Genomic DNA, 17,484 nt, shown 5'->3' with positions numbered 1-17,484 from the left:
AATGAGCATGAATCGACCTAGCATTTTACAAAATTTTCACCTTATGGTGAAACATGTCAAAGGGCTCATGCCACCTAACGTCTACGTCAAAGTGAGACTCAGGGATCATCCTAAGCTACTCATGCAGTTGAAATGAACTACGGCATAAGAGTACACATGCTCAAGTACACTAAACTGTATTAAAACATGATACACAACATACAAGCATACATGTTCAAGTACCTTAAATCATGTTAAACAAGATAAGAAATATCTAACATACATACGCAAGTATTCGACATGTGTAGAGTACTCATATATTAAGTATACAAGCACAAGTATACTAAACTAAACTAAATACATATAAGACGAGTATACACGGCAAAAGCATACTAAATGGAATTTGAACTCACGGAGCAAGTATATAAGTTCAGGTATACTAAACAATGCCAAAACATGTTATACGACATATAAGCATACATTTCCAAGTACATTAAACCATATTAAGACAACTCATGCAATGTCTAAGCATACCTACTTAAGTATTCATTTTAATACGGAAAACTCATGAATCAAGTATACAGGCACATGTATACTAAGCTAAATGAATTACACACAAGAAAAACATACACGACAAAAGTATACAAAATGAAATCCGATTATACAAATCAAATATACAGTGCGTAAGTATACTAAATAGGGTTTAGATACATAACCAAGGATACAAGTTCAAATATACTAAATGAGATCTAAATACACAAAATAAGTATACAGTTTCAAGTATACTAAATAAGATCTAAATACCCAAAGCAAGCATTAATTCTCAAGTTACAAGTAATCCATGATTAACAACTTGAAATTAAATGCGAAATCAAATAGTGGAAAGACTAGGACATGCGGTCGCTAGACCAAGCAAGTATTTTCGGGTAATTACGACCCACAAGGTACCACCTAGTGCGCACATGCATAAGTTATTCCGGGCAATTACGACCCACAAGGTACTACCTAGTGCGTACTTATGACTTAGAAGACCCTGTCTCCGTACTAGAGCCAAACCCTAGCCATCATGTGAAATATGTCCTTACAAGCTTCCCAAAATCAATAAGTTCAAAACTTATACCAAAATCAATAAGTTAGACCAAACTTATATCAAAATCAATAACGCATAAAACCATCTTTCATGCACAAGTAAGGTTGAATCCACACAAACCATGTCCTAGGATTCAAGTCTAAATAGCATATGACATGTCAAGTCTCCAATATGCAATTATACACAAGGCAAGAATATTTTACAACAATTGAATCACACTACCATCCTAAGCCACAAGTACTAAATAAGCTTCAATTTAGTAACAAGCTTTCAAGGTAAACAATTGTAATATTCTAACAAGCTATATACCTACACAAGATATATTTAAACAAGCTTTACAAGTCAATAATATTCTATATCATGCTAAGTCCAATTACCATTTTAAGAGGCCCCAAGTACTAATTCTACATCCAATTAGTAATATGCTCACAAGGTAATTAATTTCACTACATTAAAAGGGATTTTTAACCTAATATGAAAAGTCTTTAGATTTCATATTAATCTTAAATAAACTCAAATTAATATATGTTAAAGGACATAGCATAGTCTTCGCATATATTATACCTAAAATTAATTTAAGTGACTACAACACCTAAAAATAAAATTAATTAAGCTAATTAATTAATTTCCTCCAGATTTTCAAACATATCTAAATGTCCTCAATTTAATATATGTTAAATAACTCACCAAGGCCTACTTTAATATCACATTACAAGTTGATTCCATGCTTGATACAACTAGGTGAATTAAACTTTTACAAAAAATAAATATTAAATAAAATTTGCAATTCTTATTCAAATAATCCCAATTTAATATATATCAACCACCATACCAAGGCTTAAGTTTCTAGCATGCCACAATTTAATTCTAAGTTGCCTAGCATCATGAGAATTAAATCTTAAACAAAGAAAATAATTAAATTAAATTCTATAACTTGAACAAGGCATGCTCACAAGTTGTATATGCTCATATAACAATCAATACAACATTAATATAATCCTAAAACATTCCCTACCTCAAAATGCATTCCCGGCCGGAAAGTCAACGCCGGTCAACTCCGGTCAACGGTGGCGGAATGGAAAACTGTTCAGTGGGAACGTGGCCGACGCTGAGGAGATCATTCTGCCCTAAAGGACCCACCCCGAAATCTGGCTACAAATGGTTCAAAACCCCCATTGAAATTCCTAGATTCAAACTTTCAAAATTCGTAAAATATTCTTCATACCTCCAAAAATTAATCCCTTTGAGTATGATGTAGAGAGTGATAAGGGGAACGTTTTCTGTCAAGGAACCAAGCTCGGAAGACCAGCCAATCGGCCGAAAAATGGAAGGGAAGCTTTGAGGCAAGAAAAAAAGAAAAAAAAAATTATTTTTTGGGAGAGAGAGAGAACCCACAGCTGGGAGAGGAGCAAGTCTGGAAAAAAATAGAATTTTTTCTATTTTTGGTCCTATTTATAATTCCCAACTTTCAGTAATCGCGAACTTGCCCCAAAACTTTACAAAATTACAAAAAGCCCCAAAACGCCTTGAATAGTGAAAATTTCATAAACATGCTCAAACAGAAAAACACCATGAACAAAAAAGTTTCAAAATGAGAAAATATGAACAACGGAAGAAACAGCGTCTAAAACCGAGTTCCGAGTAGAAAGTTATGCCTAAACAAGTTCGGCGGCAATCGAGTTCAGAAACTCTGAAACTGGAGAAAATTGACCAGAAGGAATTTCCAAGAGTCCATGACTCGATGAAATGTGAAAATGAATCCCATACAAGGATCCAGGCTCCAGAAGAGGCATTTTGCAATAACTTTCATTAATTGCACAATGACCCCTCTAAAAAGTGGAAATTACACAACTGGCCCAGAATGGAAATATCTTCCAAAAATATTTTCTTAAAAACCCCTGAAATAAAATATCTTCAAAAGATATTTATGAAAAACACCCCAAGAAAAGAAAATAATTCCAAAGAATTATGCATCCATACCCCTATGGACACCAGGAGCAACCAGAGTACTTTCTTACAAAAGTAAAGATACGTATTTCGTGGAAACCACTTAGAATGAAGATATGTGAAGTCAAACACCAACTCTGAACACAATAAGTGAGGTTATACCAACAAACTGACAAACAGGGAAAAGACAAAATAGGGAAAAGGACGAAAGGCGCATAGTGTTGAAAAACAAAAAATGGGGAAATGACATGATCCTCAAAGGAAGTTGTCAATCCAACGAAATGAGTCTCGAAAATCACTCCAGAGCACTTGAGACGACACTAATCAACAAGAAACTAACTCAGAAGGGAAAAGACAACGGAAAAAATTTATCTGAAAAAATCTGGGTTATTATAACCTTCCCACCTTAAAGGGATTTCGTCCCCGAAATCCAGCCCAAACAACAAAAGGCAAAATCAGGATAACTACGGAGTACATCCCTGAGTACCCCACACAACACGCCACACCAGCAACCTCAAAGCTGAAAGGAACACACAAACCAGTGTCATCTACACCCACGTGCTCATGACAAGACAACCTTTCAAAGGAAAAGTGACCATATGCCCACACGATAAGTCTGAACTCACACAAAGAACCCAAGGTCAGACAAAAGAACGGAAAACAACAACCGTAAGCGTCCCTCCTGACAAACCATCATAAGGAACCAAAAACAACCACCAAAAGAACTCTAAGATAACCACATATCAAATCAGTGTACAGAACAAACACAACGTGGCAGTACAAATAGTGACCAAAACCCGCCCACGACGTACTAAAATGTGTGGTAGCAATGACAGTACCTAGTGCCCACCCACACTTACTCGTTAATAAGGTAGCATCGACGGCAACTAGTACTCGCCCACAACACACAACTTTGTATGGTAGCATGACAGTATAAGGCACTAGTTCATAACCTACCCCCCACTAGGGCTACCCATGAAACCTCTCGATACCAATGACATCAATGTCAAAAATGATCATTACCAAAAGCACTACGGGGACTAACATTTTGTGAGAGTTGAGATATGGTCCAAAGATGTCCGGCCGGACCATCCTGGCCAATCCCAAAACTCTAACAACAATGTTATAGGTACCACTATGCTTAAGGCCCCAAATCCTCAATACAGCAAAACCAACATCTCCAATGTCTCACAATACCCCTATTAACAACATTAATCAGGAATCTAAAACCTGACAAGCAAATCAACACCTACAGAAATCAAAACGAACCTCACAATAAGACATTTCATCGAAAGTCCTCAACTACAAGACCAATCACCATAATCAAACATCAGATCCACATCCCTATCATGAATAACTAAATCCTCAAAATACAAATCCACCAAGTGGCACACACATCAAAATGCCAACAACCAAGGTCACAAAATGAATCTCTCAAAACCGTACTTGGAAACACCAAGTTAAATCAAAATTCCTCAATTTTTGATCCACAACCAATCATCAGAACTACGATTCCTCAAAACTATGCCTAGTCATAACTAGGATGAGAAACTCCACAATAAGCCATATCCAACAGCAATCCTCCAAAACTTTTCCTAAAAGTTAACCACATCCAGGTCTCCAAAATGGAAACAAGTCTCCAAAAGACATTCTCAAAAGAGCATCGAGCTCACCTCACAATCAAACAAATCCTCAATGATATGGACACAAGTCCCCATAAAATGATCTTACACCAATCAACTCACTCTGAGCACTACAACTTCGTCAACAACTATGCTAGAAACTCCCCAAGGGAAGACACGAAAGAAAGGGAACCACCAGTCCTAAAAAGGACAACACCACGACTCCATCTCTGAAATGAAAGATAACATGGTCAAAGACTTCACCCCTTATATGGAAATAAGTTGACCAAAATCCATCAAATCCTCACCAAGGACTCAAGACAACGATAGTGATCCTCACAGACCAACCAACCCCAAAACTGTGCACAATGAAACGAAGAGAAGAGACTCACTCCTTGTGAAATCCCTAACACGAACCAACACAAAACCCTTGTGGAAACCCACATACACACTATGTTCGACCGAGGGAAACGAATGGGAAAACTAAACCTGGAAGTTATGCATATGACAAGGAAATGCAACTACCAAGAAGTAAATCTACTCACATAGATAAAAATCAAAGGTATATGCAACACATCTCCACGTAAGCACAAAAACATATCACAAAAGTACAGTAACAACATGGCATCTCTAAGCATATAAAGAAGGCATGCTAATGCCACACAACAAGAAGGCAAATATAGATAGACATCCACCTACTCATGCATCATAATAACATAAATCATTCTACTAACATGGTAGTAAATGAAACTACATAAGACAAAATGATGCAACAATGAACCCTATAGACATCGTGTCCTAGAGTGTCTAGGTAAAAGGAAGGATAATTCCTAGCTATAAACTGACTCCAAAACCAATGCGACAACAACTTGTCTCCAAACAAACGTGGGCCCTTACCACAACAGTAAGACTCTAACAATCTAACTCCGAATCTAAAGGTGACACTACAAGTGACACTAACAGTGCAGTGCTCTCACTACCCGAAATATCAATCAATCGACTTGATCCCAAAAGCGTCATCACACAAGAACTCCTCAAGGAAAATGGTAACTACAGCCATACCAATAACAACTAAATCAATCACCACGACTGATCCCCAAAACAACCATCATCATCACCGATCAAAGGATAACGCCTATTAAAACAAAACCAACACTGATTCAATCCGAATTGCACTTGTAGCTAGCCAGCACGGTAGCATGACAGTGCCATGCACTCGCCCACAAACGTACCCGCCGACAAAAAATGCAAGTTCTAGAGGAATCTTCCTGGACAATCAAGGATCCTAAGAGGTCCATAACCTCATAATGGCCCAAAACCAACAAATTCACCACTACGGTAACGCCAAATGACTCATCTCACAAGAGCCTAAACAAAAGGTGGCCATTCACCTACCTCAAAACCAATACTAGGTCAACAACAACCTATACTACCACGAAACTGTGACTACAATCACCATCAATCTCAACTCGTGCCTCAATAACCAATCCCGTGTCATGCCAAATATGCAACACAATTATGCATATACAATTCTAATCTAGCATACGTCACATGTCATGCTCTTTACATTAGAATAAAATAATGCTAAACAAACGGCATACAACATGTATCACGTAAGCACATAAACATGTTATCAACCAAAACATGTTATCATAAAGCATATAAACACATAAAGCATGGCAACAAAAGCATGATATCCACCCAAAACCCGTCACCCTAAGGTTTTCGAACCTAGGAGCTCTGATACCACCTGTGATAGCCCTGGTTTTTTAAGCCAGTGCGTCCTGTGATGAACCGAAGATTGATCCGATAACGGATCTGAAATGCGGAAGCGAAGGAAACTAAGTGGCCACTAGAGAAGTACGTCATCCCTAAGGCATCAAAATGACTCCCCATGGCATGATTAAATTGCATTATATGCTATATTTTTTTTTTTCCTGTTGGGAAACTCACACACACTGCCTCCACTGAGGTTCGAACCCCTAACCTCCCTTTGGAAAGTAGGAGCCTTGTACCGCTAGACCATAGGCCTGTTGGTTTTATATCCTATTGTGTGATGATGTGAACATCCACACAAGTGTAAAATGGTATTTTAAACATGCTACAATGGCTTATTACAACTCATTTACAACATTTGACATGTCAAACCTCAAAGTTAGAAAAATTACATTTCAATGGCAAACTCAAACATGCAAACACTTGCATGTGTACAAGAATACATTTAAATGGACTTTAAATCTACAAATCACCCAAGGAAAGTGCAATCCTCCAGATCTTGAATCTTGTACCTGAAATATACCCAAGTAACTTTGGGGTGAGCAACATAAAGCTACTCGTAGGAAATGAGCATGTATCGACCTAGCATTTTACAAAATTCTCACCTTATAGTGAAACATGTCAAAGGGCTCATGCCACCTAACGTCTACGTCAAAGTGAGACTCAGGGATCATCCTAAGCTACTCATGCAGTTGAAATGAACTATAGCATACAAGTACACATGCTCAAGTACACTAAACCGTATTAAAACATGATACACAACATACAAGCATACATGTTCAAGTACCTTAAATCATGTTAAATAAGATAAGAAATATCTAACATACATACGCAAGTATTCGACATGTGTAGAGTACTCATAGATCAAGTATACAAGCACAAGCATATTAAACTAAACTAAATACACATAAAACGAGTATACACGGCAAAAGCATACTAAATGGAATTTGAACTCACGGAGCAAGTATACAAGTTGAAGTATACTAAACAATGCTAAAACATGTTATACGACATATAAGCATACATTTCCAAGTACACTAAACCATATTAAGATAAGTCATGCAATGTTTAAGCATACCTACATAAGTATACATTTGAATATGGAAAACTCATGAATCAAGTATACAGGCACAAGTATACTAAGCTAAATGAATTACGCACAAGAAAAGCATACACGACAAAAGTATACAAAATGAAATCCAATTATATAAATCAAACATACAGTGCGTAAGTATACTAAATAGGGTTTAGATACACAACCAAGGATACAAGTTCAAGTATGCTAAATGAGATTTAAATACACAAAACAAGTATACAGTTTCAAGTATACTAAATAAGATCTAAATACCCAAAGCAAGCATTAATTCTCAAGTCATAAGTAATCCATGATTAACAACTTGAAATTAAATACGAAATCAAATAGTGGAAAGACTAGGACATGCGGTCGCTAGACCAAGCAAGTATTTTCGGGTAATTACGACCCACAAGGTACCACCTAGTGCGCACATGCATAAGTTATTCCGGGCAATTACGACCCACAAGGTACTACCTAGTGCGTACTTATGACTTAGAAGACTCTATCTCCGTACTAAAGCCAAACCCTAGCCATCACGTCAAATATATCCTTACAAGCTTCCCAAAATCAAATAGTTCAAAACTTATTCCAAAATCAATAAGTTAGACCAAACTTATATCAAAATCAATAATGTATAAAACCATCTTCCATGCACAAGTATGGTTGAATCCACACAAACCATGTCCTAGGATTCAAGTCTAAATATCGTATGACATGTCAAGTCTCCAATATGCAATTATACACAAGGTAAGAATATTTTACAACAATTGAATCACATTACCATCCTAAGCCACAAGTATTAAATAAGCTTCAATTTAGTAACAAGCTTTCAAGGTAAACAATTGTAATATTCTAACAAGTTATATACCTACACAAGATATATTTAAACAAGCTTTACAAGTTAATGATATTCTATATCATGCTAAGTCCAATTACCATTTTAAGAGTCCCCAAGTACTAATTCTACGTCCAATTATTAATATGCTCACAAGGTAATTAATTTCACTACATTAAAAGGGATTTTCAACCTAACCTGAAAAGTCTCTAGATATCAGATTAATCTTAAATAAACTCAAATTAATATATGTTAAAGAATATAGCATATTCTTCACATATATTATACCCAAAATCAATTTAAGTGACTACAAGACCTAAAAATAAAATTAATTAAGCTAATTAATTAATTTCCTCTAGATTTTCAAACATATCTAAATGTTCTCAATTTAATATATGTTAAAGAACTCACCAAGGCCTACTTTAATATCACATTACAAGTTGATTCCATGATTGATACAACTAGGTGAATTAAACTTTCACAAAAGATAAATATTAAATAAAATTTGTAATTCTTATTCAAATAATCCCAATTTAATATATATCAACCACCATACCAAGGCCTAAATTTCTAGCATTCCACAATTTAATTCTAAATTGCCTAGCATCATGAGAATTAAATCTTAAACAAAGAAAATAATTAAATTAAATTCTATAACTTGAACAAGGCATGCTCACAAGTTGTATATGCTCATACAACAATCAATACAACATTAATATAACCCTAAAACATCCCCTACCTCAAAATGCATTCCCGGCCGGAAAGTCAACGCCGGTCAATTCCGGTCAACTCCGGTCAACGGTAGCGGAATGGAAAAATGTTAGGTGGGAACGTGGCCGATGCCGAGGAGATCATTCTGCCCTAAAGGACCGACCCCGGAATCCAGCTACAAATGGTTCAAAACCCCCATTGAAATTCCTAGATTCAAACTTTAAAAAATTCGTAAAATATTGTACGTACCTCCAAAAATTAGGCTCTTTGAGTATGATGTAAAGAGTGATGAGGGAAACGTTTTTCATCAAGGAACTAAGCCTGGAAGACTAGCTGATTGGCCAGAAAATGGAAGGGAAGCTTAAAGGCAAGATAAAAAGAAAAAAAAAATTTGGGAGAGAGAGGGAACCCACGGCTGGGAGAGCAGCAAGTCTAGTAAAAAATAGAAATTTTTCTATTTTTGGTCCTATTTATAATTCCCAAATTTTAGTAATCGCGAACTTGCCCCAAAACTTTTCAAAATTACAAAAAGGCCCCGAAACATCTTGAATCATGAAAATTTCAGAAATATACTCAAACGGAAAAACACAGTGAACAAAAAAGATTCAAAATGAGAAAATATGAACAACGGAAGAAACAGCGTCGAAAACTGAGTTCCGAGTAGAAAGTTATGTGACGAACAAGTTCGGCGGCAACTAGGTCCAAAAACTCTGAAACTAGAGAAAAATGAGCAGAAGGAATTTCCAAGAGTCCATGACTCTACGAAATGTGAAAATGAATCCCGTACGAGGGTCCAGGCTCTAGACGAGGCATTTTGCAATAACTTTCGTTAATTGCACAATGGCCCCTCCAAAAAATGAAAACTGCACAACTGGCCCAGAATGAAAATATCTTCCAAAAATATTTTCTTAAAAGCCTCTGAAATAAAATATCTTCAAAAGATATTTACGAAAAACACCCCAAGAAAAGAAAATAATTCTAAAGAACTATGCATCCATGCCCCTACGGACACCAGGAGCAACCAGATTACTTTATTACAAAAGTAAAGATATGTATTTCATGGAAACCACTTAAAATGAAGATATGTGAAGTCAAAAACCAACTTCGAACACAAGAAGTGAGGTTCTGCCAACAAAGTGACAAACGGGAAAAAGACAAAATAGGGAAAAGGACGAAAGACGCATAGTGTCGAAAAACAAAAAATGCGGAAATGACTCTATCCTCAAAGGAAGTTGTCAATCCAAAGAAAAGAGTCTCGAAAATTACTCTAGAGCACTCGAGACGACACTAATCGATAAGAAACCAACTCAGAAGGGAAAAGACAACGGAAAAAATTTATCTGAAAAAATCCGGGTCATTACATATTCCAAACCTTGTTCTTTTTCATTGATAATGTGATTCATGCTAAATTATAAACTTGTCGTGTTCTTTAGATTATCCCAACCTTGTTCAATTTCATATACATTGTGATTCATGTTTGTTCATGTTGATATGTCTTAGGAGTGATCCTATATAAGCATCTTGACTTAGATTCTAGGTGGCATGAATCGTTTCAGTAGTTATCACAGTCTAGGTTAAAAGTTGATAACTTTGGATCCTATGTCTTGTTGCATTACACTATGTGCTCCTATGTCATTTAAATTACATGAATGATGTGGTTTATGTCAGAATATTCTGAGGTAGTTTAGGATGCTCACCGAGTCCCACTTTAACATAGACGTTAGGTGCAATGAGCCCCTTTAATATGTTTCACCTTAAGGTGATAAATTTATAAAATGATAGGTCTATGTGTGATACCCTTCGGATCCACGACACGGGTTGATCAGGCCCAAGCCCAAACCCGAGGGAATATCTAACAATTAATATTTTATAATGAACACGGAATACAAAATGAATTCAGAAATGAAATTAAAGCTAAAAGGAACTAAAAATAGAATCCGCAAAAATATTATAATTATTAAAATCCATCAAACCCCAAACTCCAAAACTCCATCAGTTTAACAACTCAGGAATCCATCTCTAGTGGACCCCTAATAAAAATCCCAAACTGAATGAAAGTAAAAACTGAAAATAAAATCCAAATCTAATATTTGGAAAGAAGTCCTACGTCATCGGTAGAATGGAAGATCGTCCCTGCTCAGCACGAACAAGCTCTAGACTGGAAATTTCCAATACCAGAAAAATGATGAGTGGGTCAGGCCCACATGCAAGTTCTATACTACTACAACCCAAGCAGAGACCCGATACGCATGTACATCCTAACTAATCCAACAATAGCTAATAGTCCGTAGATAAATATATATATATATAATCACACTACAGGACTCTCACTGGACTACAGGCCCGTCTCAACCTGACTAGTAGGCACCATGGGAAAGCGTACCCAAAGGTAGGCATGACTACCTTGTCCTAGCAGGGTACACATCCAACAATCATAGCCAGCTATGCATCCCAATGCATATATGCTTCCTAACCAATGACTTTGAGACTCAGGCTCATATCGTTGCATCATAAAAATATATTTAAATTCCATTCCAAACCAAAGTGTCACTCAATTATTTATTGATCTGACACAGAAGACAGGTAGGACTTAACTTTTGTAGTTAATCCATCCCTTATTCCAGAGTAGGTAGGACTTAGCATTTTTAAGCTAATCCCCCTAGTATGTCACCATCCCATACTGGTGCATACAAAAACATCCATCCAGAATTGATAATATATATATGACAGCATAACATATCAATATCAACATACCCAACCATAAGCATCACAAGAATGTTTAACTAGCATGCTTGTTCAATACATCCAGTACCTGATTCTCTAACGAATTTTAAATGCAGAGAATAAATATGACCATCCTGTAACTCACAATAAGCATAATAACAACATTAACAGTATCTACATGCTTACTTGTAATCACTCCACAACATACCACAAGTTGACATAAACAATTCTTGGTCAACATCAACTAGTTTCTTATTAAACATTAAGTGAAATTATATTTGTCGACAAGCTTAATCCCATATCACTATTTCATGATTTAAACATAAACTTCTTAATTCAATTGCTAAGCTTAAAAACAAGCAACTTGAATTGTCTGTAACAAAGTCGTCACACAAACTTCCTTAAGCGTTGTAAACATCAATTAATTCCCCGTTAAGCATAACTGACATTATATAATTTGAGATGCTTAATCCAATACCACGATCAATTGCTACCTTTAAAATAAGCAACTTGAATTTTCCGCATCACCGTAAAACTAATCACTTCCTAAGAGTCTCCGGTTGTTCCCTATTTAGCTTCCTATAGTATATTATGAGTTACCATGCCTTCTTAGAATTTATCAAGAGTTTATTCATTACAAAATACCCCTAGAACCATTCCTAAAACCTTCTGGAAATTCAAAATTCCAAATACAGTAGCCTAAATTCGCAGGGAAAACAAAGAAAATAAAAAAAACTGGAAACCATAGAGGAGCCGGCTCCACCCAAAGTGGAGCCGCCTCCACTACCAAGTAGAGCCGGCACTACTACAAAGTAGAGCCTGCTCCACTTTTTAATTGAGCCTGCTCTACTTGAAATAGAGCAGGCTCCTTCCCCTGTACGTCGTTTTTCCAATTCCGGCGGTGTCCGGCTATGTTGATCTTCCAGACCAAATTTCTTGCTGATTAAAATTAAGTCCTTGGGTGTTCAAAAGTTATCCTTGATTAATAATCACATTCAGTGGGAGCAAGAATTAAACAAAATAATTTAAAAACGGTTAACATGCACCTACAAGGAAACATGTTGTTCAACTTCTTCTCCAACTCCGGCAACTTTGTTCCTCCAACCCAAGTTTATAACTGATCAAAACTAAGTCCTAAGGTGTTTTAGAGTTAACTAAATTCTTTACTTATTAATCAAATTCAATCAAAACAAGAATCAAGCAAAACAGACTAAAACCGAATGAAAACACATACATGAACACATACTGTTTTGAAACAATTACTTGTGCAACCATATTAATTTAACTTTATTACTTCCTGGAACTAAATTAGGGATGCAAAGAACACAGGCCAAAGAGATTGAGTAAATATAAAACTTGCCTGTGAGATTCGGTTCAAAAATCTCAATGTCCTTCCTCTAAGTGTTTCCAGAAATCCTTCAGTTTTGTCCCACACTTCTCTCTACGTTTCTTGTTTCCAGTATATTGTGAATAGGATTTTTAAAGCCCTAGGTAGATGCTCATTACATATATTTATAGGTTTTCACAAAACCCTAATCAATGTCCAATTCAGCCCATAAGCAAACCTAGGATATACAATGTCGGCTGCCTATGAAAACTATACACCCCATGAAAATATATTCACGTTGCCAACTAACTAAATGTAATTTAACTAATCTAATTAAATTTAATTTTAACTTAACACAATTAAATCCATAAGTAAGACAATTAAATAAATTAACTCAATTACATGCAAGTAACCTAAACCAGTAATCAAATGCAACAATTAAATCCATCACCAATCCAATTAAATTAAAACAAAACAAAGTTATTAAACAATTAAAGACAAAATAAAAACCCAATTAATAAAGTCAAATAATACAAATAATTCAAGTAAGTCAAATAAGTCAATAAAGAATTTAAAAATTCAATTAAAACAATAAATTTAAGTACCAGGACTATCCTTTTGAAATTAGGGGTATTACATTCTTCCCCCCTAACAAAAGGAATTCCGTCCTCGGAATTTGCTCTTACCTTCTTTCAAAATTTTAGGAAACTGTGAGCGAATGACATCCTCCCGTTCCCAAGTAGACTCATCCTCATTGTGATGACTCCACTGGACACGTACCAAAGGAATAACCTTATTATAAAGGATTTGATCCCGACGATCGACTATAACACGGTGACTCTAAATAAGTTGCATCCGACTGCAACTTAATCTCCCCAACATCGACATGCTGATACCGATCCTTATCGCGCAGAAATTTCCGCAGCATGGAAACATGGAACACATTATGGACGCGATCCAAATTATCCGAAAGTGCCAAACGATAAACGACAGCTCCAATTCGATCCGTAATCATGAATGGACCGATAAACCGCGGTGACAACTTCCCTTTCTTCCCAAAGCGCATTACACCCTTCATAGGCGACACTTTGAGTAGCACCTGATCCCCAACCCGAAATTCCAAAGCACGAGTGCGACGATCAACATAGCTCTTCTGCCTACTTTGGGTAGTACGCATGCGATCTCGAATAAGAGCAATCTTTTTAGAGGTATCCTTGATGAACTCAGGACCTAAGAATCGATTCTCTCCAACCTCCATCCAACAAACAGGTGATCGACATGGTCGACCGTACAATGCCTTAAATGGTGCCATACCAATAGTCTTCTGGAAACTATTGTTATAAGTAAACTCCACAAGTGGCAAATATTCATCCCAGTGGCCCTTAAAATCCAGAACACACGACCGAAGCATATCTTCCATGATCTGATTCACCCTCTCAGTCTGTCCGTCAGTCTGAGGATGATAAGCAGTACTAAGGTGTAACTCTGTACCTAAAGCCTGCTGGAAACTCTTCCAAAATCCAGATACAAAGCTCGAATCCCTGTCTGATATAATAGACAATGAAATGCCATATAGCTTCACAATCTCTGAAATGTAAAGCCTCGCCAACTGCTCCGAAGTGTAGTCAGTGCAAATAGGCAAGAAATGAGTGGACTTGGTCAACCTATCCACAATGACCCATATGAAATTATGCCCCTTGAAAGAATTTGGAAATCCTTCCACAAAATCCATAGATATGCTCTCCCATTTCCACTCCGGAATTGGTAGTGACTATAGAGCTCCTGGTGGCCTCTGATGATCAATCTTAACCATTTGACAAGTACTACACTGAGAAACAAAAAAAGCAATGTCCCTCTTCATACCTGCCCACCAAAACTGCCGCTTCATATCTTGATACATCTTATCGCCTCCTGGATGAACAGAGAACTTAGAGTGATGAGTCTCAGTCATCACATCCTTCCTCAAACCATCAGCAGAAGGTACCACTAACCGTCCCTTGTACCTCAAACCTCCGTCAGCCCCAACATAGTAAAATGGAACCTCTCCAGAAGCTATCTCTGCAACCTTGTCAATGCACTGCTGATTCGTGAGTTGTGCTTGTAAAACCTTGCGAATGATGGAAGGTGTAACCACTATGCAAGCCATAAAAGCATCCGATAACTCATCCACACTCTTCAAAGCATTCCACTCAGTAATGAATAGAGCAGAAAGACTACCAACAGGTCGGCGACTGAGTGCATCATCCACCACATTCGTTTTCCCTGGATGGTACTGTATAGAAAAATGATAGTCTTTTACAAACTCCAACCACCAGCGCTGTCTCATATTCAGCTCCCGCTGAGTGAACAAGTACTGCAGACTCTTGTGTTCACTGAATAATCTGAAGAACTCACCCAACAGATAATGCCTCCAAACACGCAAGGCAAAGACCACTGCTGCCAACTCCAAATCATGTGTTGAATAATTGAGCTCATGAGGCTTAAGTTTCCGAGATCCATAAGAAATCGGTCACTCCTCCTGCATCATTACACATCCAAGACCCTGCAACGAAGCATCCGTGTAAACAAAATACTCTATCCCGCTTTGCGGAGTAGCCAGAACCGGTGCAGAAGTCAACTTCCTTTTCAGCTCATCAAAAGCTCGCTGGCAGTATTCATCCCACACGAACTGTACACCCTTCTTGGTCAGATGAGTGAGTGGTCCTGCTATCCTGGAGAATCCCTGGATGAATCTCCTGTAATATCCTGCCAGACCGAGAAAACTCCGAATCTCAGTAGGTGATGTAGGCTGTCCCCACTCAACCACCGCTGAAACCTTGGCCGGATCCACTGCTATACCCTTTTCTGACACCACGTGACCCAGAAATTTAACCTCCCGCTGCCAAAATTCACACTTCTCGAACTTGGCATATAACTGGTGCTCACGAAGCGTCTGCAAGACTATGCAAAGATGTCTAGCATGATCGTCCTCCAACCGAGAATAGATCAAGATGTCATCAATAAAGACAATAACAAACTGATCCAAATAAGCCCGGAAGACTCTATTCATTAATTCCATAAATACTGCAGGTGCATTAGTCGTCCCAAACGGCATAACACGAAACTCATAAGAACCATATCTCGTGAGAAATGCTGTCTTAGGAACATCCTGCTCCCTAACCCTTAGCTGATGATACCTAGAACGCAGATCAATCTTGGAGAAGTATGTGGCTCCCCTTAACTGATCAAACAAGTCATCAATCCTGGGCAAAGGATACTTGTTACGAATCGTAACCTTGTTCAACTCCCTGAAATCTATACATAGGCGGAGCGAACTATCTTTCTTCTTCACAAATAACACTGGTGCTCCCCAGGGTGAAGTACTCCTGTGAACAAAACCCTGGCTGAGTAGCTGCTGAATCTGATCCCTCAACTCTCTCATCTCCACCGGTGCCATCCTATAGGGTGCCCTAGCAATAGGCGTAGTGCCTGGAGCTAAGTCAATAACAAAGTCAATCTCGCGACTAGGCGGCAACCCTGGAATCTCCTGAAATACATCCGGAAAATCTTGTACAATCGGTATGTTATCCAATGATACAGTAATCCCCTCTTCAGTTTCCTCCTCCACATGGAACAAATAGGTACTAGTGACTCCGCTAGAATGTGGCATAGCGACGTCATACATGTCCTGACTAGGTATGGTAAACACAATAGACCTATCAAAACAATTAACTTGAGCATGGTAGTGATAACCAATCCATCCCAAGTATCCCGTCATAAGTGTACATGTCCAAGACATAAGATTGGCTAGAAATCTAAGTCTACCAATATCTAGTGTCACAGGCACATCACCCTCATGAAAAATGGCAATATTGCCTAACAATGTAAAAATATCCTGAGGTCTACTGCATATGTGTGTCACCAACCAATCCATGAAAATCCCATGTTTCTAAATACTCCGCAGAGCAGAACACAATAAGGTAAAATGAAACACTCCGCAATTGTCCCATTTTAGATTATTTCTCTATCCTGGGAATTCCTCCTTCCAAACAAACCTACCATATCCACTTACACAAGTTCGTTTATAACTCCTTGGTAATCATCTTATTTCAAGAAAATGAATCCTATAAGCAAAACTTTGTTTGCTTGTCTAAAAACCAATCACCCTACTGTGACTGACTTCCTTTCCTTATCGCAACGTACACATTCCAGTACAGTTTAATAAAACCATTCATGTATACATCACAACACAACTTCCAATAAACAAAAATTGAGATAGCCAAAACCACAAGTTTACTTATTAAGAACTTTTCAAACCAAAACTGTCAAACAAATAACCGTAAGGTGTTCTTTAACATAATCCTAATGTACATGATTAAATCCGTACTACATTCTTACTAATACCTCCTCTACTACTAG

The sequence above is a fragment of the Cornus florida genome, unplaced genomic scaffold, assembly GCF_030987335.1.
Source record: "Cornus florida cultivar Cherokee Brave unplaced genomic scaffold, ASM3098733v1 CherokeeBrave_3.0.0_Hap2_Chr09, whole genome shotgun sequence".
NCBI classification, from domain to species: Eukaryota; Viridiplantae; Streptophyta; class Magnoliopsida; order Cornales; family Cornaceae; genus Cornus; species Cornus florida.
The sequence above is the reverse complement of the archived record's forward strand: the minus strand, read 5'-3'. Positions refer to the sequence as shown.